This window comes from Sciurus vulgaris (assembly GCF_902686455.1).
Source record: "Sciurus vulgaris genome assembly, chromosome: 5".
NCBI classification, from domain to species: Eukaryota; Metazoa; Chordata; class Mammalia; order Rodentia; family Sciuridae; genus Sciurus; species Sciurus vulgaris.
Window position 1 is genome coordinate 43,029,814 of NC_136465.1, and position 22,462 is coordinate 43,052,275.

Genomic DNA, 22,462 nt, shown 5'->3' on the forward strand with positions numbered 1-22,462 from the left:
TAAAATAGCTAGGGATATAATATAGTGGTAGAGGGCTTACCCAACTACTGTAAGGCCCTGAATTCAATTCCTTGTAAAACAAAAGCAAACAAATTTGACACAGATGTTCATAGTAGCTTGTTTGTAATTACCCCCAAGGAGAAATGACTCAAATGTTCATCAACAGGTGAATGATATACAAATGAGGTATAACCATGCATTTAGATATTACTCTAAGAAAAAGAGTTGCACTATTGAAACACACAGTAACAGGATGAATCTCAAAAAATTTACACCAAGTGTAATAAGACAAACAAAAAAATTACTCCATACTGTGTATGAGAAGGAGAGTGCAGGAAAGGTTAAGAGTGAGGGACCACAAGAGGCAAGAGGAAATGTGTGTGTTTATGGATCCATGAAACCATGAGCACTTTCAAGGAAAAGAGCACCATCATTTTGATTGTGTTCATAGTCTCCATGGATGCTTAATGTATCTAAATTTATCAAACTCTATAATTTAAACATGCAGTTCATCATATGCTAACAATACCTTTAAGTTAAACTCATGGAATGCGGCTACAAAAATTGAAATGAAACTGATCTACCAATCAAAGTTATTGAAAAGTTATGGAATTGGACTGAGGGAGAATTAGGAAAGTCTCTCCTCACACAGAAATGGGTTCATTTAACAAACACAGTTGGGAAAACTTTTACTATTTATGTTCCACTGAACTGAGACTTCACAGAGAATCTTCTGCAAAGCCAGTTACTCATTTGCAGTCATCAAATGCTACAATCAACCCAAGAGTCGCATTATCCCTATATACTACCTTGATCACCAGGTGTCAGTGCCATTAGTTAGGTTTTAGGGGTCACATGCTAAGAGTTGAGAATTAATCTCATTTTCTCTGCCTTGGAATTCTGAGCTAATTGAGAAATAGACACAAATGTTGGAGCTAATATTAGCTTTCATTTATTATACCTGTCATTATTTAGTATAATACTACTCAGACTTAAGTCCCTTCCTTATACTATTCCCACCAGTACCTGGATAACTACAATTAGTTTGTCTGCTCCCGCTGGGGATAGCTGTTGCAAATTCATATAAAGAAGCCTGTTCAAAGGAAGAATGACAGAATCTGTGTGTTCAAGCATTGAAACCCCACTGAAATGAACTTCTTGAGATAATGTTTAGAATCATAAAAGGAGTTTCTTGTCATAAACATCAAGTTAATGATGAATTACGAATATTTAGAAAGCACTTTGTGTTAATTAGCTTCACACTGCTGTAAAAAAATACCTAGCCAAAACAACTTAGAGGAAGAAAAGTTTACTTTGAGTTCAAGGTTTCAGAGGTTCAGTCCATGGCCAGCTGGCTCCATTTCTCTGGGCCTGAAGTAAGCAGGACTATCATGGCAGAAGGGCATGGAGGAGGAAAACTGCTCAGTCATGGCAGCCAGGAAACCAAGAGAGAATGAGCAAGAGTGGGGAAGGGGCAAGGACAGATACAGTCTAAGGACATGCACCCAGTAGTGATTTCCTCCAGTCATGCCCAACTGCTTATACAGTTTCCACCATTCAAATTAGTAATCAATCAAGTGGATTAATCCACTGATGGGTTACTGCTCTCACAACCTAATCGTTACACCTTTGAACATTCCTGCATTGCCTAATATGTGAGTTTTCAGGGGACATTAGAGATACAAACCATAACACACCTTGATTGAGAATATACTGCAGTGAAAAGTTGTAGTTTGTTCTTTACACAGAGGAAAAGTCACACACTGAGTAACTACCACCTAATAGCTCTTTTCCCAACCATATGTGTCAAGAACTATGTATCAGTATGTTAACTGTAAAGTAAAATATGATGATATGAAGACATGCATAGCAGTTCCTATTTCATTGTGAAACCTATTGATGAAAAAGTGTTGTATTCTTTGCTTCTTTAATTTAAGTATGTGGAACCCTATAGAGACAGACAGAGAGAGAGAGAGAGAGCGCGAGAGACAGACAGAGACTGAAAGAGGGAATTCAAAGAATGCAATTATACTCATCCCACTCTTTTACTCAGTGCATTTATGACCTGCATTCAGCATTAAGATAGGGGATGAATCTGCTCTTCATTCTTTAGCTGGTCTCAGATCTTGTATGTTTCCCATCTTATGGCACCAAGTATGATTCTGGAGCTTAAAGATACATGTATTTGAGACAACATGGTGCCTAGTGCAATCCAAATAACTCATCCAGTATCAACCAAAAAAAGCAGTGATACGTTGCAATGTTGAAAAAAATTTTATCTTGTTATATTAAATAAGAGTTTGTCTCCAATGAGGAGCCATAGGTGTCCTAACAGCACCATCCTAAGCAGTTTTCATTCTTGCAAGAAATGCTTTTCCTTTGCCTCCCATGCTACCTACTTAACCTACAACCTAGGAAAGATACAATGCCTTTGTAATATGTGACACTCACAAGTGTCAATAGTAAAGGAATTTGAGGAGTTAATACTGTTTTCCCTTTGAGCATCTGTCTTAAACTTTATAGCTGAATTGTCATGTTGGCGGACATATTTGTAGGACGATTTATTTTCTTTAAAGAGTGCAGTGTCTTTTTTCTTTTTGATACAGGGAACTGAATTCAGGGATACTTTACCACTGCACTATGTCTGCAACCCTATTTTATTTAAAGAAAATCGAAATTTTTGAGATAGAAAACAAAAGAAATTATCATTATTTTCTCTCCATAACAATAATTTTTTAATTTGTTTTTTGTCAATGTAATATATGTGTTCTGTGAGGGCCAAATTAAACCTCAGTTTAATTTCCCCTTAGGCTTTATAATCCTTTACAACAAAGATGAAACATGCAGAACAACATTATATATTTCCCTCTTGATTTAGTTTTATTACAATATAAGTATATTAAAGTTTGATTATCATTTATTACACAGAACGTAATTGTTTGATTCAACGTACGCATATTTGCTAATAACAAAAGAATTATTTTGTAGAAAACTCATTTATTTACATCAAAATCTGTTTTAATTCCTTAAAAAAATTGATACAGGCTGGCCTTGAACTTGAGATTCCCCTGGCTCAATCTCATGAATTGCAGAGATTATAGGCTTGTGCCTCTGTTCCCAGCATAAGGAGTGCAATTTCCAATATTTCTATTTTGTTCTCTTCTCCATCTTCAGCAACACAATTAATTTTATACTGTAAAGTACTATCTCATGTTTGTTCTTTAAGTTCATCATAGGGATTGTGGCACTTTTTCATTTAATAGTGTGCAAGTTTTCATGGCTTTCTGTTACTCTGACAAAATTTTGTAATAAATACTGTCCCAGGGCAGGGCCTGTGGGTGATAATATCATTGAGCTAATAAAAATTGGCTCAAATATGCTTCATTATCCTTCCTATTTACTGCTCTTTTTAGGCTGGTGGTGCGAACTTCTTTCTCAGACTTATGTGCCAGGACAAATAAATGTTGATGTTCTATGCTGTGTGTTGGTTTGTTAATTATTTATAACTATAGGGAATTACAGAATTTTAAAATATTATCTTCCTTAACATATAATTCTTGGTTTAATATTTTATTTTTTTTTATTGTAAAGAAATGGGGTACAACTTGTTTCTCTGGTTGTACATGAAGAAGAGTCATACCATTTGTGTAATCATACATTTACATAGGGTAATGGTGTTTGATTCAGTCTGTTATTTTTCCTCCCCCCTTTTCCTCCCACCACTCTTTTCCCTCTATAAATTCCCTCCTTCCTACATTCTTGCCTCCCTCCCATCCCCCATTATGTATCATCATTCACTTATCAGCGAGATCATTCTGCCTTTGGTTTTGTGAGATTGGCTTATCTCAGCATGGTATTCTCCAATTTCATCCACTTGCCTGCAAATGCCATAATTTTATTATTCTTTATGGCGGAGTAATATTCCATTGTATATATATGCCACAGTTTCATTATCCATTCATCAATTGAAGGGCATCTAGGTTGGTTCCACAATCTGGCTATTGTGAATTGAGCAGCTATGAACATTGATGTGGCTGTAACTCTGTAGTATGCTGATTTTAAGTCCTTTGGGTATAGGCCAAGGAGTGGGATAGCTGGGTCAAATGGTGGTTCCATTCCAAGTTTTCTAAGGAATCTCACACACTGCTTTCCAGAGTGGCTGCACTAATTTGCAACCCCACCAGCAATATATGAGTGTACCTTTTTCCCCACATCCTCTCCAACACCTATTGTTGCTTGTATTCTTGATAATTGCCATTCTAATTGGGGTGAGATGGAATCTTAGGGTGGTTTTGATTTGCATTTCTCTTATTACTAGAGATGTTGAACACTTTTTCATATATCTGTTGATTGCTTGTACATCTTCTTCTGTAAAGTGTCTGTTCATTTCCTTAGCCCATTTGTTGATTGGATTATTTGTATTCTCGGGGTAGAGCTTTTTTGAGTTCTTTATATATTCTGGAGATTAGTGCTCTATCTGAAGTATGAGTGGCAAAGATTTTCTCCCACTCTGTAGGCTCTCTCTTCACATTGCTGATAGTTTCCTTTGCTGAGAGAAAGCTTTTTAGTTTGAATCTATCCCAGTTATTGATTCTTGCTTTTATTTCTTATGCTTTGGGAGTCATGTTAAGGAAGTCTGATCCTAAGCCGACATGATGAAGATTTGGACCTACTTTTTCTTCTATAAGGTGCAGGGTCTCTGGTCTGATTCTAAGGTCCTTGATCCATTTTGAGTTGAGTTTTCTGCAGGGTGAGAGATAGAGTTTTTTTTTGTTTTTTTTTTTTTTTTCATTCTGCTGCATATGGATTTCCAGTTTTCCCATCACCATTTATTGAAGAGACTATCTTTTCTCCATTGTATGTTTTTGGCACCTTTGTCTAGTATGAGAAAAATGTATTTATCTGGGTTTGTGTCCATGTCCTCTCTTCTGTATCATTGATCTACTTGTCTATTTTGGTACCAATATCATGCCATTTTTGTTACTATTGCTTTGTAATATAGTTGAAGGTCTGGTGTTGTGATACCTCCTGCTTCACTCTTCCTGCTAAGGATTGCTTTAGCTGTTCTGGGTTTCTTATTCTTCCAGATGAATTTCACGATTGCTTGCTCTTTTTCTGTGAGGTACATCATTGGGATTTTAATTGGAATTGCATTGAATCTGTATAGCACTTTTGGTAGTATGGCCATTTTGACAATATTAATTCAGCCTATCCAAGAACATGGGAGATCTTTCCATCTTCTAAGGTTTTCTTTAATTCCTTTCTTTAGTGTTCTATAGTTCTCATTGTAGAGGTCTTTCGCCTCTTTTGTTAGATTGATGCCCAAGTATTTTATTTTTTTCAAGGCTATTGTAAATGGGGTAGTTATCCTAACTTCTCTTTCTGAGGATTCATCACTTATGAATAAAAATCCATTGGATTTATGAGCATTGATGTTATACCCTGCCACTTTACTAAATTCACTTATGAGTTCTAAAAGTTTTCTGGTGGAATTTCCAGGTTTCTGTAAATATATAACCATGTCATCAAAAATAGGGATAGTTTGAGTTCTTCCTTTCCTATTCATATCCCTTTAATTTCCTTGGTCTGTCTAATTGCTGTGGCTAGAGTTTCAAGACAATGTTGAATTGAACTGGTGAAAGAGGGCATCCCTGCCTTGTTCCAGTTTTTAGGGGGAATGCTTTCAGGTTTTCACCATTTAGAATGATATTGGCCATGGGCTTAGCATAGATGGCCTTTACAATGTTAAGGAATATTCCCACTATCCCTATTTTTTCCATTGTTTTGAGAAGGAAGGGATGCTGTATTTTATCAAATGCTTTTTCTGCATCTATTGAAATAATCATGTGATTCTTGACTTTAAGTATGTTGATATGGTGAATTACATTTATTGATTTCTGGATGTTGAACCAACCTTGCATCCCTGGAATAAAACCCACTTGATCATGGTGCACTAACTTTTTAATATATTTTTGTATGCAATTTGCTAAAATTTTGTTGATTATTTTTGCATCAATGTTCATTAAGGATATTGGTCTGAAATTTTCTGTCCTCGATGTGTGTCTGTCTGGTTTAGGTATCAGGGTGATATTAACTTCATAAAATGAGTTTGGGAGGGTTCCCTCCTCTTCTATTTTATGGAATACTTTGATGAGTATTGGAATGAGCTCTTCTTTAAAGGTTTTGTAGAACTCAGCTGAGAACCCATCTGTTCCTGGACTTTTCTTTGTTGGTAGGCTTTTGATGACTTCTTCTATTTCATTACTTTAAATTGATTTATTTAAATTGTGTATGTCCTCCTGGTTCAGTTTGGGTAAATCTTATGTCTCCAGAAACCTGTTGATGTCTTCGAGATTTTCTATTTTGCTGGAGTATAGATTTTCAAAATAGCTTCTAATTATGTTTTGTATTTCAATCGTGTCTGTTGTGATATTTCCTTGTTTATTCCGAATTTTAGTAATTTGAGTTTTCACTCTCCTTCTCTTTGTTAGTGTGGCTAAGGGTTTTATCAATTTTGTTTATGTTTTCAAAGAACCAACTTTTTATTTTGTCAATTTTTTTGATTGTGTCTTTTGTTTCAATTTCATTGATTTCAGCTCTGATTTTAACTATTTCCTGTCTTCTACTACTTTTGGTGTTGGTCTGTTCTTCTTTATCTAGGGCTTTGAGCTGTAGTATTAGGGTGTTTTGGTTCATTTTTTCTTCTTTTATTGAATGCACTACATGAAATAAATTTTCCTCTAAGTACTGCTTTCATAGTGTCCCAGAGATTTTGATATGTTGTATCTTTGTTCTCATTTACCTTTAAGAATTTTTAAATTTCCTTCCTGATGTCTTCTGTTATCCATTCATCATTCAATAGCGTATTATTTAATTTCTAAATGTTCGAGTAGTTTCTGTTTTTTATTATTTTGTCATTTATTTCTAATTTCAATCCATTATGATCTGATAGAATACAAGGCAGTATCTCTATCTTCTTGTATTTGCTAACAATAGCTTTCTGGCATAATTTATGATCTATTTTAGAGAAGGATCCATGTGCTGCTGAGAAGAGAGTGTATTCACTCTTTGTTGGATGGTATATTCTATATTAATCCATGAAGTCTAAATTATTGACTGCATTATTGAGATCTATATTTTCTTTGTTCAATTCTTCTTGGAAGATCTGTCCGTCCAGTGGTGAGAGAGGTGTGTTAAAGTCACCTAGTATTATTGTGTTGTGGTCTATTTGATCCCTGGAATTGAGAAGGATTTGTTTGATATACATGCATGAGCCACTGTTTGGGGCATAGATGTTTATGATTGCTATGTCTTGCTGATTTATGCTTCCCTTAAGCAGTATGAAATGTCCTTCTGTATCCCTTCTGACTAACTTTGACTTGAAGTCCACATTATCTAATATGAGGATGGATACTCTGGCTTTTTTGCTGAGTCCTTGTGCATGGTATGTTTTTTCCCATCCTTTCACCTTTATTCTGTGAGTATTTCTTTCTATGAGATGAGTCCCTTGCAGGCAGCCAGTTGTCGGATCTTTCTTTTTAATCCAATCTGCCAGTCTATGTCTCTTGATTGATGAGTTCAGGCCATTAACACTTAGGGTTATAATTGAGATATGTAATGTATTCCCGGTCATTTGGCTCATTTTTGTTTTTTTGACATGACTTGGTTTCTCCTCTATTTGACTATTTTTTTTAGGGTAGTTCCTCCCTTTACTGATTTACATTGTTGTTTTTCATCTCTTCCTCATGGAATATTTGCTGAGAATGTTCTGTAGTGCTGACTTTCTTTTTGTAAATTCTTTTAGTTTTTGTTTAAAATGGAAGGATTTTATTTCATCATCAAATCTGAACGTAAGTTTTGCTGGGTATAAGATTCTTGGTTGGCATCCATTTTCTTTCAGAGCTTGAAAAATGTTGTTCCAGGCCCTTCGAGCTTTTAGGGTCTATGTTGAAAAATCTGCTGATATCTGTATTGGTTTCCCCCTGAATGTAATGTAATGGTTATGTTTTCTATGGCATTTTTAATTTGGTTTATTGTTTCCTTCATTTCAAGGATTTCTGTTTGTTTGTTTTTTCAGTATCTTTAACTCTTTATTGAAATGATCTTTTACTTCCTGCATTTGCTCTTTTAACTGTTGATTGGTGCAATCATTCAAAGCCTGCGTTTGCTCTTTCATCTCATCGTTTGCTTCTCTGATCATTTTAATTATGTACATTCTGAACTCCCTTTATTTTTATTTACTTATTTATTTAATTTAAATTTACTTATGTTGTAAACAAATGGGGTATATCTTGTTTGAACTCCCTTTCTGTCATTTCTTCTGCTGTGCTGTCATTGGATTTTATTGATGTAGCATTTAGGTTTGTTTTGGACATTTTCTTCCCTTGTTTTCTCATATTGCTCAGATATCTTCCCCTCTAGTAGTGAAACTCTGAGACATTGCAGATTTCCCCTGTTGACTTATAGTATCCCTGTAGATTTCCAATAACTCACCTCCTAGCCTTCAGTAGCCTGAAGTCTTGGAGGAACTTGATAATGCAGTGATTCACAAGGAAGCTGCCCCTCTAGGGGTGGTGACCTTCAGGTGGGGAATATTCCCCTCTGTGGGGAAGTCTTGCTGGGTGGCCCTCCTCTGAGAAGTTCCCTGGGGTCTGGGACTACTGCCTGGGCAGGGAGCATTGACTTACAAGGTAACCTCTCACTGGGCAGCCCTCCTCTGTGATGTTTCCTGGGGTCCAGAACCACCGGGGCTGGGGAGTCTGTGTCTGCAGGGAAGTTCTTGCTAGGCAGCCCTCCTCTGTGATGCTCCCAGCTGTCAGGGTTCACCACCCTGGCTGGGGAGCCTCACCCAGGTAGAGACTCACCCGGCAGCTCTGAGTTGGTGTCGAGTCTCTCAATACCTCCTCTTCTTGAATCCTGAGTCCTGGAGCGATATGGAATGCAGTCACCCTCTACTCTGCCATCTTGAAACTGGTTTATTATTTTAAATGACAAATCTTTTGTGATTGATTACAAAAAGAATTACAGTCCACAAAATAGGATAAAAAATGAAAAAAATCTTTGCTCACAATTTTTTATGGTCCATTAAATTTCCCTTTTGACAAAACAAATAAAATATGCAACATTTAAACACTCCTGTTAAGCATGTAACTACAAAGTAGGGTAAGAGATCATCTCTGAGCTTAGATTAAGTGACCTCTTAGGATTGTTTATTATTTTTATTTTGTTTTGTTAAGATTTTTGAAGATGGATTCTAGCTGTGCTGCCTAACGTGTTCTCAAGTCTTGAGAATAAGTGATTCTCCTTCCTCAGCGTCCTGTGTAGCTGGTACTACAGGCATGTGCTACCTCCCACAGTTTAAGATTATTTTAATGTGAAGCTTCTATTACTATTCCTAAGAAGAAAGAGAACAAATGACAACCCAAGGGGTACAGGACAGTGGAAACCTGAGATTTGTATTCTTGAAGCTCAGTGTTATTCCTGTGCATTGGTAAGCCACGCTATCGTCATAGAAACCCAGAACCAATGTGAATCCTAGCTTGGCCCAATATGGTATTTCATCTGCACAAAAGGATGATCTGGGGATTTAAAATGTCATTCACCAAGATCATAATGATTGGTAGTGGTAGAGCCAGGAAAGAAAAACTAACAAAGGGATCCCAAATTTCTCTACTGTATCATTTGGATTCTCAAAGCAAGTCCTGTGACCATGCCTGCATACAAGGTAGAAATGTTTGTACTATGTAAGTATAGCTACTCCTGCTCTTGCTTTTGGTTTCTGCTTGCATGGAATATTTTTGTCCACCCGTTCTTTTGAAGATCTTGTGTGTCATTACCAGCAAAGTGTATTTCTTCTAGGCAGCCTGTTGCTGAGTCTTTGTTTTCCCCATTCAGCCGGTATGAATCTTTTAAGTGGGAAATGTGAGCATTTACATTCAAACTTATTATTGCTAGGTAGGACTTACTCTTGTCATTTTGTTAGTCTGGGGGTTGTTTTGTACATCCTTTGGTTCTTTCCTTTTTGTTCTCTGTGGTTTGTTGGTTTCTGTATTGATAAGGATGGATCCTGCTTCTCTTTTGCTTATCTGAGCTACTATTAAGTTTTATATTTTCTTGATCCTTTTATTTTCATGTTTAGACTCCCTTAAGACTGTCCTAATGGTGATGAATTGCCTCAGTTTATGCTTGTCTTGGAAAGATTTCATTTCACCTTCAGTTCTGAAGGAGAGCTATGCTGGGTGTAGTATTCTTGTTTGGCAGCCTTTTGTTTTATTTTGGTTTTTCCTTTAGGGTTTCCGAGATATTATCCCAATCGCTTCTGTCTTAAAACATATCCACTGGGAAATTTGCTGTTAGGTAAGTGGAGATTTTCCTATATGTGACTTGATGCTTTTCAATTTCCATTTTAAAAATCCTTTTCCTCACACTTATAACATTTGACAGTAATACGTTACTCTGAGAATTGTTACAAAACAGAGAGTAATTGTTTTGGCTAAATCTAACTGGGTTCCTTTGAGCTTTATAGACCTGGGTATCGATGTCTTTCCCATGATTTAGGAAGTTTTCACCTATCACTTTATTAAATAGGTTTACTGTTTCTTTCCTCCTTTCTTCTTTTGAATTCAAGATAATGTGAATGTTTTTATTTTTAGTGGAATACCACAAGTCTCAAAGGCTCTCTTCATTTCTATTTTTTTCTTCTTCTTCATTTGTATATGGGGTGGTAGGGGAGAGCAGAGAGATAGACTTGGTTATTTAGAAGACATGTTTTTATGTTCAGAAATTTTTCTTCTGTTTGATATATTATGTTGTCATTGAGAATCTCACTTTCATTTTTTATTTCATTGATTATGTTTTCAGCTCTAAGATTTTTATTTGTATCTTAATAATGATCTTTACCCTTTGCAGAATTTTTCATTCATATTGTGAGTTGTTTTCCTAAATACGTCGTATTATCTTTTTATATTCTCTTCTATCTAATTTATTTTGTTTAAAATCATTATTTTGAATTCTTTCCCGGGCAATTTGTTGGTTTCCTTTTCTTTGTGGATGCTGCTAGAAAGCTATTGTGTTCCTTTAGAGATGTCATGTTACTTTGCTTTTTTAATTCTTTGTAAGCACCCTTATGTTGATATTGGTACCTTTGCTGAATCAATTGCCTTTATAATATTATAAGATGACTTTCATAGTAAAAACTTTATTATGGTGAGGTGTCCTAGAATGTAATTCTGGTAGTCTATGATGGCTTTGGATAAAGTTGAGAAAGTAACTTTTTCAATCTAATGAGAATCAATGCTTCTTTCCTCATACTCAACTCTGTCCTTAATACTTCTTGAAACCAATTGAGATATCTATTTATATCTACCACCCTACTAATTTATACCCTACCACCAATATCACAACAATTTTTAATATGGTAGAAGTCTTAGACAACACTTGCTGTTTGATTTTAAGTCAGACACAATACATGATTATTTACTGCCTTTGCTGATGGAAATTCTTTTCCTAAACTCTCTACATTTTGTACAGTTAACACTAGATATCAAAATAGGAACTAAGGACCTTGTCTACTGCTATATATTGTTTGAATACATTGTTGCTATCATGGGGGTTCTCTCACCATCTCTAAGGCACTAGTAACCCTATAAATTCATAAGGTAGAAACTCTACAGCATTAGATACATCCAGATAGATGGGTAGACAGACAAACAATATGAAACCAAGGGAACAAATCATTCCAAATAACACAAAGTACCTCAACAATAGACTCTACTCACACCACAGTGGAGGAAATGTCAGAGATCGAATTCAAAAAGTTCATGTTTAAACTAATCTATGTAGTAAAAGATAATGAAGAAATGAAATCAGAGAGAAAATACAAGAAATAAAGGATCACTTCAAAAAAGAGAGAGAAATTCTGAAAAACAATTTAGCAGAAATCCTTGAAAGGATGGAATTAATAAACCAAATTAAAAATTCAGTGGAAAGCATCACCAACAGACTAGACCATTTGGAAGACAGAGTTTCAGGCAATGACGACAAAATATATAATTTAGAAAATAAAGTTGAACATGGTAAAAGGATGTTAAGAGTCCATGAACAGAACTTCCAAGAAATATGGGATAACATGAAAAGATCAAACAATATTTATTGGGATAGAGGACTCAGAGATACAAGCCATAGGAGTGCACAATCTTTCCATTGAAATAATATAATTAATTTGACAAACCTTAAGAATGAAATGGAAAACCAAATACAAGAGACTTACAGGACTCCAAATATATAAAATTAAAACAGATCCACACCAAGGAACATTATAATGAAAATGCCTAACGTACAGAATAATAGAATTTTAAAGACTATCATAGAAAAATGGTAGATAACATTTAGAGGGAAACCAATCTGCATCTGAGCTGTTTTTTTCAACCCAGACCCACAAAGCTAGGAGATCTTGGAATAATATATACCTGAATATATATAATAATAATATATTTCTGAAAGAAAATGAATGCCACCTCCAGATTTGATAAGGAAATAAATCCTTCCATGATGATGAACTAAAGTTAAAAGAATTCACATCTAGAAAGCCTGCACTACAAAACTAACTCAATAAAATATTTCATGAAAAATAAATTAAAAATAAAGCTGAAAATCAGCAAAGGGATGAGCTATACTAAAGGAATAGTCAAAGGAGAAACATTCAAATTGAAAACAAGAAATATATCAAAATGACCAGGAATACAAATTATATTTATAATAACCTTCAATGTGCATGGCCTAACTCATTAATCAAAAGACATAGACTGGCAGATTGGATTAAAAAAGAAAATCCAACAAGGGCTGGGGATGTGGCTCAGTTGGTAGAGTGCCTGCCTCACAAGCACAAGGCCCTGGGTTCAATCCCCAGCACCGCAAAAAAAAAAAAAAAAAAAAAGAAAATCCAACAATATACTGTCTCCAAGAGACTCACCTCATAGGCAAAGACATCCACCAACTGAAGGTAAAAGAATGGGAAAAAACATATCATTATATCATTCACACAGTTCTTGTAAACAAGCAGGGGTTTCTAGCTTCATATCAGATAAAGTGGATTTCTAGCCAAAGTTAATCAGAAGGAACAAAGAAGGATCTTTCATACTGCATAAGGGAATTGTACATCAATAAGACATAACAATCATAAATATTTATGCCCCAAACAATGGAATATCTACATACATCAAAAAACCTTCTCAATTTCAAGAATCAAATAGACCACAGCACAATAATTTTGGGTAACATTAACGTGCCTCTCTCACCACTTGATAGATCCTCCAAACATAAACTAAATAAAGAAGCTACAGAACTAATAAATACAATTAAGAATTTAGATTTCACAGATGTATATAGAATATTTCATCCATCAAGGATTGAATATACTTTCTTCTCAGTAGCACATGAATCCCCCTCTAAACTAGACTATATCTTATTCCACAAAGCAACTCTTAGCAAATACAAAAATATAGAGATGATACCTTGATTTCTATTAGATCATAATGGAATGAAATTGGAAATGAACAATAAAATAAAAAATAGAAGCTACTCTAACACCTGGAGACAAAATAATACATGATTGAATAAGCAATGGATAGTAGAAGAAATCAGTGATGAAATTAAAAAAAATCTAGAAGTAAATAAGAATCACAACACAACTTACCAAAATCTCTGGGACACTATGAAGGCAGTTCTAAGAGGAAAGTTCATTGCAGTGCGTGCATTCATTAAGACGACAGAAAGTCACCAAAAAAATAACCTAACATTACATCTCAAAAGAAAGAAAAAGAAGAACAAATCAATAGTAAAAGCAGTAGAAGACAGGGAATAATTAAAATCAGAGCTGAAATCAATGAAATTGAATCTAAGAAAAAAATTTTTAAAATAGATGAAATAAAAAGTTAGTTCTTTGAAAAAATAAACTTGATAAACTCTTAACTAAGCTAATGACAAAAAAGAGAAAGAAAATTCATATCACTAAAATTCATGATGTAAAAGGAAATATCACCACAGACACTATTAAATACAGATGATAACAGGAAATCGTGAAGATGTTGACAAATTTTTAGAGACATATGACCTCCCCAAATTGAAACAGAGGACATAGAAAATTGAATAGATTAGTTTCAGGAAATGAAAGTCAAGATGCCATCAAAAGGCTACCAAAAAAGAAAAGCCCAGGACCATGGGAATTCTCAGCCAAGTTCCACCAGACTTTCAAAGAAGAACTTATACCAATACTCCTCAAATCATTCCATGAAATAGAAACCCTTCAAAACTCATTCTATGAAGCTAGTATCACCCTGATACCAAAACCGGACAAAGACACATTAAGGAAAGAAAACTTCAGACCAATATCCCTGATGAATGTAGATACAAATATTCTTAATAAAATTTTGGCACATAGAATACAAAAACACATTAAAAAGATAATACACCATGATCAAGTGGGGTTCATCCCAGGGATGTAAGTTTGGTTCAATATATGGAAATCAATAAATGTAATTCATCATATCAATAGACATAAAGATAAGAATCACATGATTATCTCAATAGATGCAGAAATAGCATTTGACAAAATTCAGTATCTGTGCTCAAAACACTAGAAAAACTAGGAATAGTAGGAACATACTTGAACATTGTAAAAGCTATATATGTTAAACCCAAGGAAAACATCATTCTAAATGGAAAAAAAAATTGAAAGCATTCTACCTAAAAACTGGAACAAGATAGGGGTACGCTCTTTCACCACTACTATTCAACATAGTCCTTGAAATCCTAACCAGAGCAATTAGACAAAAGGAAGGATTTAGGGGAATATGTATAGGAAAATAAGGGCTCAAACTATCCCTATTTGCCAATGACATGATTCTATATTTAGAAGACCCAAAACACTCCACCAGAAATCTTCTTGAACTCATAAATGAATCAGCAAAGTATCACGGAATAACATTAGCATGCATAAATCAATAGCATTCCTATACACCAATGATAAATCAGCTGAGAGAAATCAGGAAAACTATCCCCTTCACAATAGCCTTGAAAAAAATAAATATTTGGAAATCAATCTAATATATGAGGTAAAAGGTGTCTATCAGAAAAGTGTGAGGTTTCAAGATGGCGGCCTAGAGGGTGGCTGCATTTCATGTTGCTCCAGGACTCAGGATTCAAAAGAGGAGATATTGAGACACTTGGGACCAACTCAAAGCAGCCGGGTGACTCTCACTCATTGGGAAGGTGTCCCAGATGGGACAGTAGTCCCGGAACGCAGGAAACTTTGTGAAGTAGAGCTGCCGGCGAGACGCCCCTCCCCCCGCTGGAGCAGTGAACTCGGACAACTGGGAGCGCCGTAAAGGAGGCCGCTCGGCACAGCGCTGGGACTCGGAGCAACCACTGGGGCTCCGGCAGCTGCCCAGGGGAGGAGTGGTGAAGAGAGCTGTGTGGACTCAGAACACCGGGGCCTGCCCTGAGGAGGAGGAGGAGGAACGTGGCCGCTTGGGTTCGGAGTGACTGCACCAGAGCTACAGGCGGTTGCCAGAGGAGAAGCTGCAGGGCGAGCTGTTTGGACTCAGAATGACGCTTCTGAACCCCGGGGCCTGCCCTGAGGACGAGGAGGAGGAAGAGGAGCGCGGCCGCTTGGATTCGGGGTGACTACACCAGAGCTACAGGCGGTTGCCAGAGGAGAAGCTCCGCGGCGAGCTGTTTGGACTCAGAACGACTGCTTCTGAACACCGGGGCCTGCCCTGAGGACGAGGAGGAGGAAGAGGAGCGTGGCCGCTTGGATTCGGAGTGACTACACCAGAGCTACAGGCGGTTGTCAGAGGAGGGGCTGCGTGGCGAGCTGTTTGGACTCGGACCACTTCTGAACACCGAGGCCTGCCCGGAGGAGTAGGACGAGGAGGAGGAGCGCGGCGGGTCGTTTGGACTCGCAGTGACTGCATTAGCACTCCAGGCGGCTGCTCAGAGGAGAAGGCGAGTGGTGAGTTGTTTGGACTTAAAGTGACAGCTCCTGAACACAGGGGGGCTGCCTGGAGGAGAAGCGTGGTGGGTCACTTGGTCTTGAGTGGCCGCACCAGAGCTCCGGGCGGTTGCCCAGAGGACCCGTGCAGCGGGTCACGTGGATTCAGAGCCACTCAGAGCGACCGCTCCTGAACACCTGGGGGGTTATCTGGAGAAGGAGGAGGAACGGGGAGGGTCACGTCGACTCGGAATGATTGATTGCCCAGGGCTACGGGTGGTTGGTGGGAGGTGGAGGCACGCAGTGAGTTTCTTGGACTCCTAGTGACCGCACAGGAATACTGGGCGGCTGTCTGGAGGAAGAGGCGTATGGCGGGTCTCTGGGACTCAGAACGATTGTACGGGGCCCCAGGTGGCTGCTCAGAGGAGGGGCCGCATAGCCAGGCGATTAGGTGCAGAGCAGGGTCCCAGGATCTAGGAGGCTTCTTGGTGGAAGAGCCGCACAGAGACAGGCTTAGGGCGAAGTGAAGGTTCCAGACCTGCGGGCAGATTCTCTGAGGAGGGGCAGCCTAAGGAGATTCATCTGCGAAGGGTGAGGCTCCCAGGCCCAGGAGGTAGGGCCGGGCCCCTGGGAACTTTGCAGAGGAAGGCAGCCCAGCCCAGGCGGTAGCTGTAAATTGAGGGGAACCTCTAGGAGGGAACTGACCAGCGAGACCTCCCCACCGGGTGAGTCTTCCCTGCCGGGTGAGGTTTCCCCACAAGGACGGTAAAACCAGAGTCTCAGGCCCAAATAGGCCATGCCTCAGCCCGCAGCCTAGGTCCCCTTTGGATGACCATTGGATAACAAGTGGAGGCACCTCTGCCCACTAGCAGGGATTATACCCCACCTGAAGGCCACCACTCCTAGAGAGGGAGCTTCCTTGTGTTGCATCGCATTATCAACTTCCTCTAAGACTTCAGCCTACTGAAGTCTAAGGGGGGATATATATAGAAATCTTCAGGGACATTGTAAGTCAATAGAGGAAATCTGCAATATCTCAGCGGTCCACTGAAACCTGAACAATAGGAGAAAACAAGGAAAGAAAATGCTGCAAACAAATCTAGATGTTACATCAATAAAACCCAATGACAGCATGGCAGAAGAAATGACAGAAAAGGAGTTCAGAATGTACATAATTAAAATGATCAGAGAAGCAAACGGTGAGATGAAAGAGCAAATGCAAGCATTGAATGATCGCACCAATCGGCAATTAAAAGAGCAAATACAGGAAGCAAAAGATCATTTCAATAAAGAGTTAGTGATATTGAAAAACAAACAAACAGAAATCCTTGAAATGAAGGAAACAATAAACCAAATTAAGAACTCCATAGAAAGCATATCCAATAGGATAGAACACCTGGAAGACAGAACCTCAGACATTGAAGACAAAATATTTAACCTTGAAAACAAAGTTGAACAAACAGAGAAGATGGTAAGAAATCATGAACAGAATCTACAAGAACTATGGGATATCATGAAAAGGCCAAATTTAAGAATTATTGGGATTGAGGAAGGCCTAGAGAAACAAGCCAAAGGAATGAACAATTTATTCAATGAAATAATATCAGAAAATTTCCCAAATCTGAAGAATGAAATGGAAAATCAAGTTCAAGAGGCTTATAGGACTCCAAATACACAAAATTTCAACAGACACACACCAAGGCACATTATAATGAAAATACCTAACATACAAAATAAAGACAGAATTTTAAAGGCTGTGAGAGAAAAGAACCAAATTACATTCAGGGGGAAACCAATACAGATATCAGCAGATTTTTCAATCCAGACCCTAAAAACTAGAAGGGCCTGGAACAACATTTTTCAAGCCCTGAAAGAAAATGGATGCCAACCAAGAATCTTATACCCAGCAAAACTTACCTTCAAATTTGACGATGAAATAAAATCCTTCCATGATAAACAAAAGCTAAAAGAATTTACAAAAAGAAAGCCAGCATTACAGAACATTCTCAGCAAAATATTCCATGAGGAAGAGATGAAAAACAAAGAAGCAAATCAGCAAAGGGAGGAATTATCCTAAAGGAATTGTCAAATAAAGGAGGAAACAAGTTATGTCAAACAAATAAATAAATAAAATTTAAAAAATGAACCAAATGACCGGGAAACCAAATCATATCTCTATAATAACCCTGAATGTTAATGGCCTGAATTCATCAATCAAAAGACATAGACTGGCAGATTGGATTAAAAAGAAAGATCCAACAATATGTTGCCTGCAAGAGACTCACCTCATAGAAAAAGATACCCATAGACTAAAGGTGAAAGGATGGGGAAAAACATACCATGCACATGGAGTCAGCAAAAAAGCTGGAGTAGCCATCCTCATTTCCGATCATGTGGACTTCAAGCCAAAGTTAGTCAGAAGGGATATAGAAGGTCATTTCATACTGCTTAAGGGAAGCATAAATCAGCAAGATATAACAATCATAAACATCTATGCCCCAAACAGTGGCTCATCCATGTATGTCAAACAAATCCTTCTCAATTTCAGAAACCAAATAGACCATAACACAATAATACTAGGTGATTTTAACACGCCTCTCTCACCACTGGACAGATCTTCCAGACAAAAATTGAACAAAGAAACCATAGATCTCAATAACACAATCAATAATTTAGACTTAACGGACATTTATAGAATATACCATCCAACCAAGAGCGAATACACTTTCTTCTCAGCAGCACATGGATCTTTCTGTAAAATAGACCATATATTATGCCACAAAGCTAATGTTAGCAAATACAAGAAGATAGAGACACTAGCATGTATTCTATCAGATCATAATGGATTGAAGTTAGAAATAAATGAAAGAGTAAAACACAGAAACTATTCCAACATCTGGAGAATAAACAATATGCTATTATATGATGAATGGATAACAGAAGATATTAGGAAGGAAATTAAAAAATTCTTAGAGGTAAATGAGAACAAAGAAACATCATATCAAAATCTCTGGGACACTATGAAAGCAGTACTTAGAGGGAAATTTATTTCATGGAGCGCATTTAATAAAAGAAGTAAAACTCAACAAATAAACAACCTAACACTACAGCTCAAAGCCCTAGAAAAAGAAGAACAGAACAGCACCAAAAGTAGTAGAAGACAGGAAATAGTTAAACTCAGAGCTGAAATCAATGAAATTGAAACAAAAGAAACAGTACAAAAAATTGACAAAATAAATAGTTGGTTCTTCGAAAAAATAAACAAAATTGATAAACCTTTAGCCACACTAACAAAGAGAAGACGAGAGAAAACCCAAATCACTAAAATTCGGAATGAACAAGGAAATATCACAACAGATAGGATTGAAATAGAAAACATAATTAGAAGCTATTTTGAAAATCTATACTCCAACAAAATAGAAAATTTTGAAGACATCAACAGATTTCTAGAGACATATGAATTGCCTAAACTGAACGAGGAGGACATAAACAACTTAAATAGACCAATTTCAAGTACTGAAATAGAAGAAGTCATCAAAAGCCTACCAACAAAGAAAAGTCCGGGACCAGATGGGTTCTCAGCCGAATTCTACAAAACCTTTAAAGAAGAGCTCATTCCAATACTTCTCAAAGTATTCCATAAAATAGAAGAGGAGGGAACCCTCCCAAACTCATTCTATGAAGCCAATATCACACTGATACCTAAACCAGACAGAGACTCATCAAGGAAAGAAAATTTCAGACCAATATCCTTAATGAACATCGACGCAAAAATTCTCAACAAAATTTTAGCAAATCGCATACAAAAACATATTAAAAAGATAGTGCACCATGACCAAGTGGGTTTCATCCCAGGGATGCAAGGTTGGTTCAACATCAGGAAATCAATAAACGTAATTCACCATATTAATAGACTTAAAGTCAAGAATCACATGATTATTTCAATAGATACAGAAAAAGCATTTGATAAAATACAGCACCCCTTCATGCTCAAAACACTAGAAAAAATAGGGATAGTGGGAACATTCCTTAACATTGTAAAGGCCATTTATGCTAAGCCCATGGCTAATATCATTCTAAATGGTGAAAAACTGAAAGCATTCCCCCTAAAAACTGGAACAAGGCAGGGATGCCCTCTTTCACCACTTCTATTCAACATCGTTCTTGAGACTCTGGCCAGAGCAATTAGACAAACCAAAGAAATTAAAGGGATACAAATTGGAAAAGAAGAACTCAAACTATCCCTGTTCGCTGATGACATGATTATATATTTAGAGGAACCTGGAAATTCCACCAGAAAACTCTTAGAACTCATAAGTGAATTCAGTAAAGTAGCAGGTTACAAGATCAATGCCCATAAATCCAACGCATTTTTATACATAAGTGATGAATCTTCAGAAAGAGAAATTAGGAAAACTACCCCATTCACAATAGCCTCGAAAAAAATAAAATACTTGGGAATCAATCTCACAAAAGAGGTGAAAGACCTCTACAATGAGAACTATACAACACTAAAGAAAGAAATTAAAGAACACCTTAGAAGATGGAAAGATCTTCCATGTTCTTGGATAGGAAGAATTAATATTGTCAAAATGGCCATACTACCTAAAGTGCTATACAAATTCAATGCAATTCCAATTAAAATCCCAATGACGTACCTTACAGAAATAGAGCAAGCAATCATGAAATTCATCTGGAAGAATAAGAAACCCAGAATAGCTAAAGCAATCCTTAGCAGGAAGAGTGAAACAGGGGGTATTGCAATACCAGATCTTCAACTCTACTACAAAGCAATAGTAACAAAAACGGCATGGTATTGGTACCAAAATAGAAAGGTAGATCAATGGTACAGAATAGAGGACACGGACACAAACCCAGATAAATACAATTTTCTCATACTAGACAAAGGGGCCAAAAATATGCAATGGAGAAAAGATAGCCTCTTCAACAAATGGTGCTGGGAGAATTGGAAATCCATATGCAACAGAATGAAACTAAACCCATATCTCTCACCATGCACGAAACTAAACTCAAAATGGATTAAGGACCTCAGAATCAGACCAGAGACCCTGCAGATTATAGAAGAAAAAGTAGGTCCAAATCTTCACCTTGTTGGTCTAGGATCAGACTTCCTTAACAGGACTCCCATAGCACAAGAAATAAAAGCTAGAATCAACCACTGGGATAGATTCAAACTAAAAAGCTTTCTCTCAGCAAAGGAAACTATCAGCAAGGCGAAGAAAGAGCCTACAGAGTGGGAGAATATCTTTGCCAATCATACTTCAGATAGAGCACTAATCTCCAGAATCTATAAAGAACTCAAAAAACTCTACTCCAAGAATTCAAATAATCCAGTCGACAAATGGGCTAAGGAAATGAATAGACACTTCACAGAAGAAGATCTACAAGCAATCAACAAACATATGGAAAAATGTTCAACATCTCTAGTAATAAGAGAAATGCAAATCAAAACCACCCTAAGATTCCATCTCACCCCAATTTGAATGGTGATTATCAAGAATACGAGCAACAACAGGTGTTGGCGAGGATGTGGGGAGAAAGGTACACTCATACATTGCTGGTGGGGTTGCAAATTAGTGCAGCCACTCTGGAAAGCAGTGTGGAGATTCCTTAGAAAACTTGGAATGGACCCTCCATTTGACCCAGCTATCCCACTCCTCGGCCTATACCCAAAGGACTTAAAATCAGCATACTACAGAGATACAGCCACATCAATGTTCATAGCTGCTCAATTCACAATAGCCAGACTGTGGAACCAAACTAGATGCCCTTCAATTGATGAGTGGATAAAGAAACTGTGGTATATATATACAATGGAATATTACTCAGCCATAAAGAAAGATAAAATTATGGCATTTGCAAGCAAATGGATGAAATTGGAGAATATCATGCTAAGTGAGATAAGCCAATCTCAAAAAGCCAAAGGACGAATGATATCGCTAATAAGTGGAGGATGACACATAATGGGGGGGAGGGAAGGGTTAGTGTTAAGGTTAGAGTTAGGGTTAGGGAGGGGGGCAAGTATGGAGGAAGGAACTACTGTATAGAGGGTAAAGAGGGGTGGGAGGGGTGGGGGACGGGAAAAAATAACAGAATGAATCAAACAACATTACTCTATGTAAATTTATGATTACACAAATGGAATGCCTCTACGCCATGTACAAACAGAGAAACAACATGCATCCCATTTGTTTACAATAAAAAAAAAAAAGAAAAGTGCTGCACACTAAAGAAAGAAATTGAAGAAGGCCTTAGAAAATGGAAAGATCTCACATGTTCTTGGATAGGCAGAATTAATATTGTCAAAATGGCCATATTACCAAAAAGCTCTATTCAGATTTAATGCAATTACTATTAAATTCCAACGACATTCTTTATAGGAATAAAAAAAGCAATCATGAAATTCATTTGGAAAAATAAGAGGCCCAGAGTAGCCAAAACAATCCTTACCAA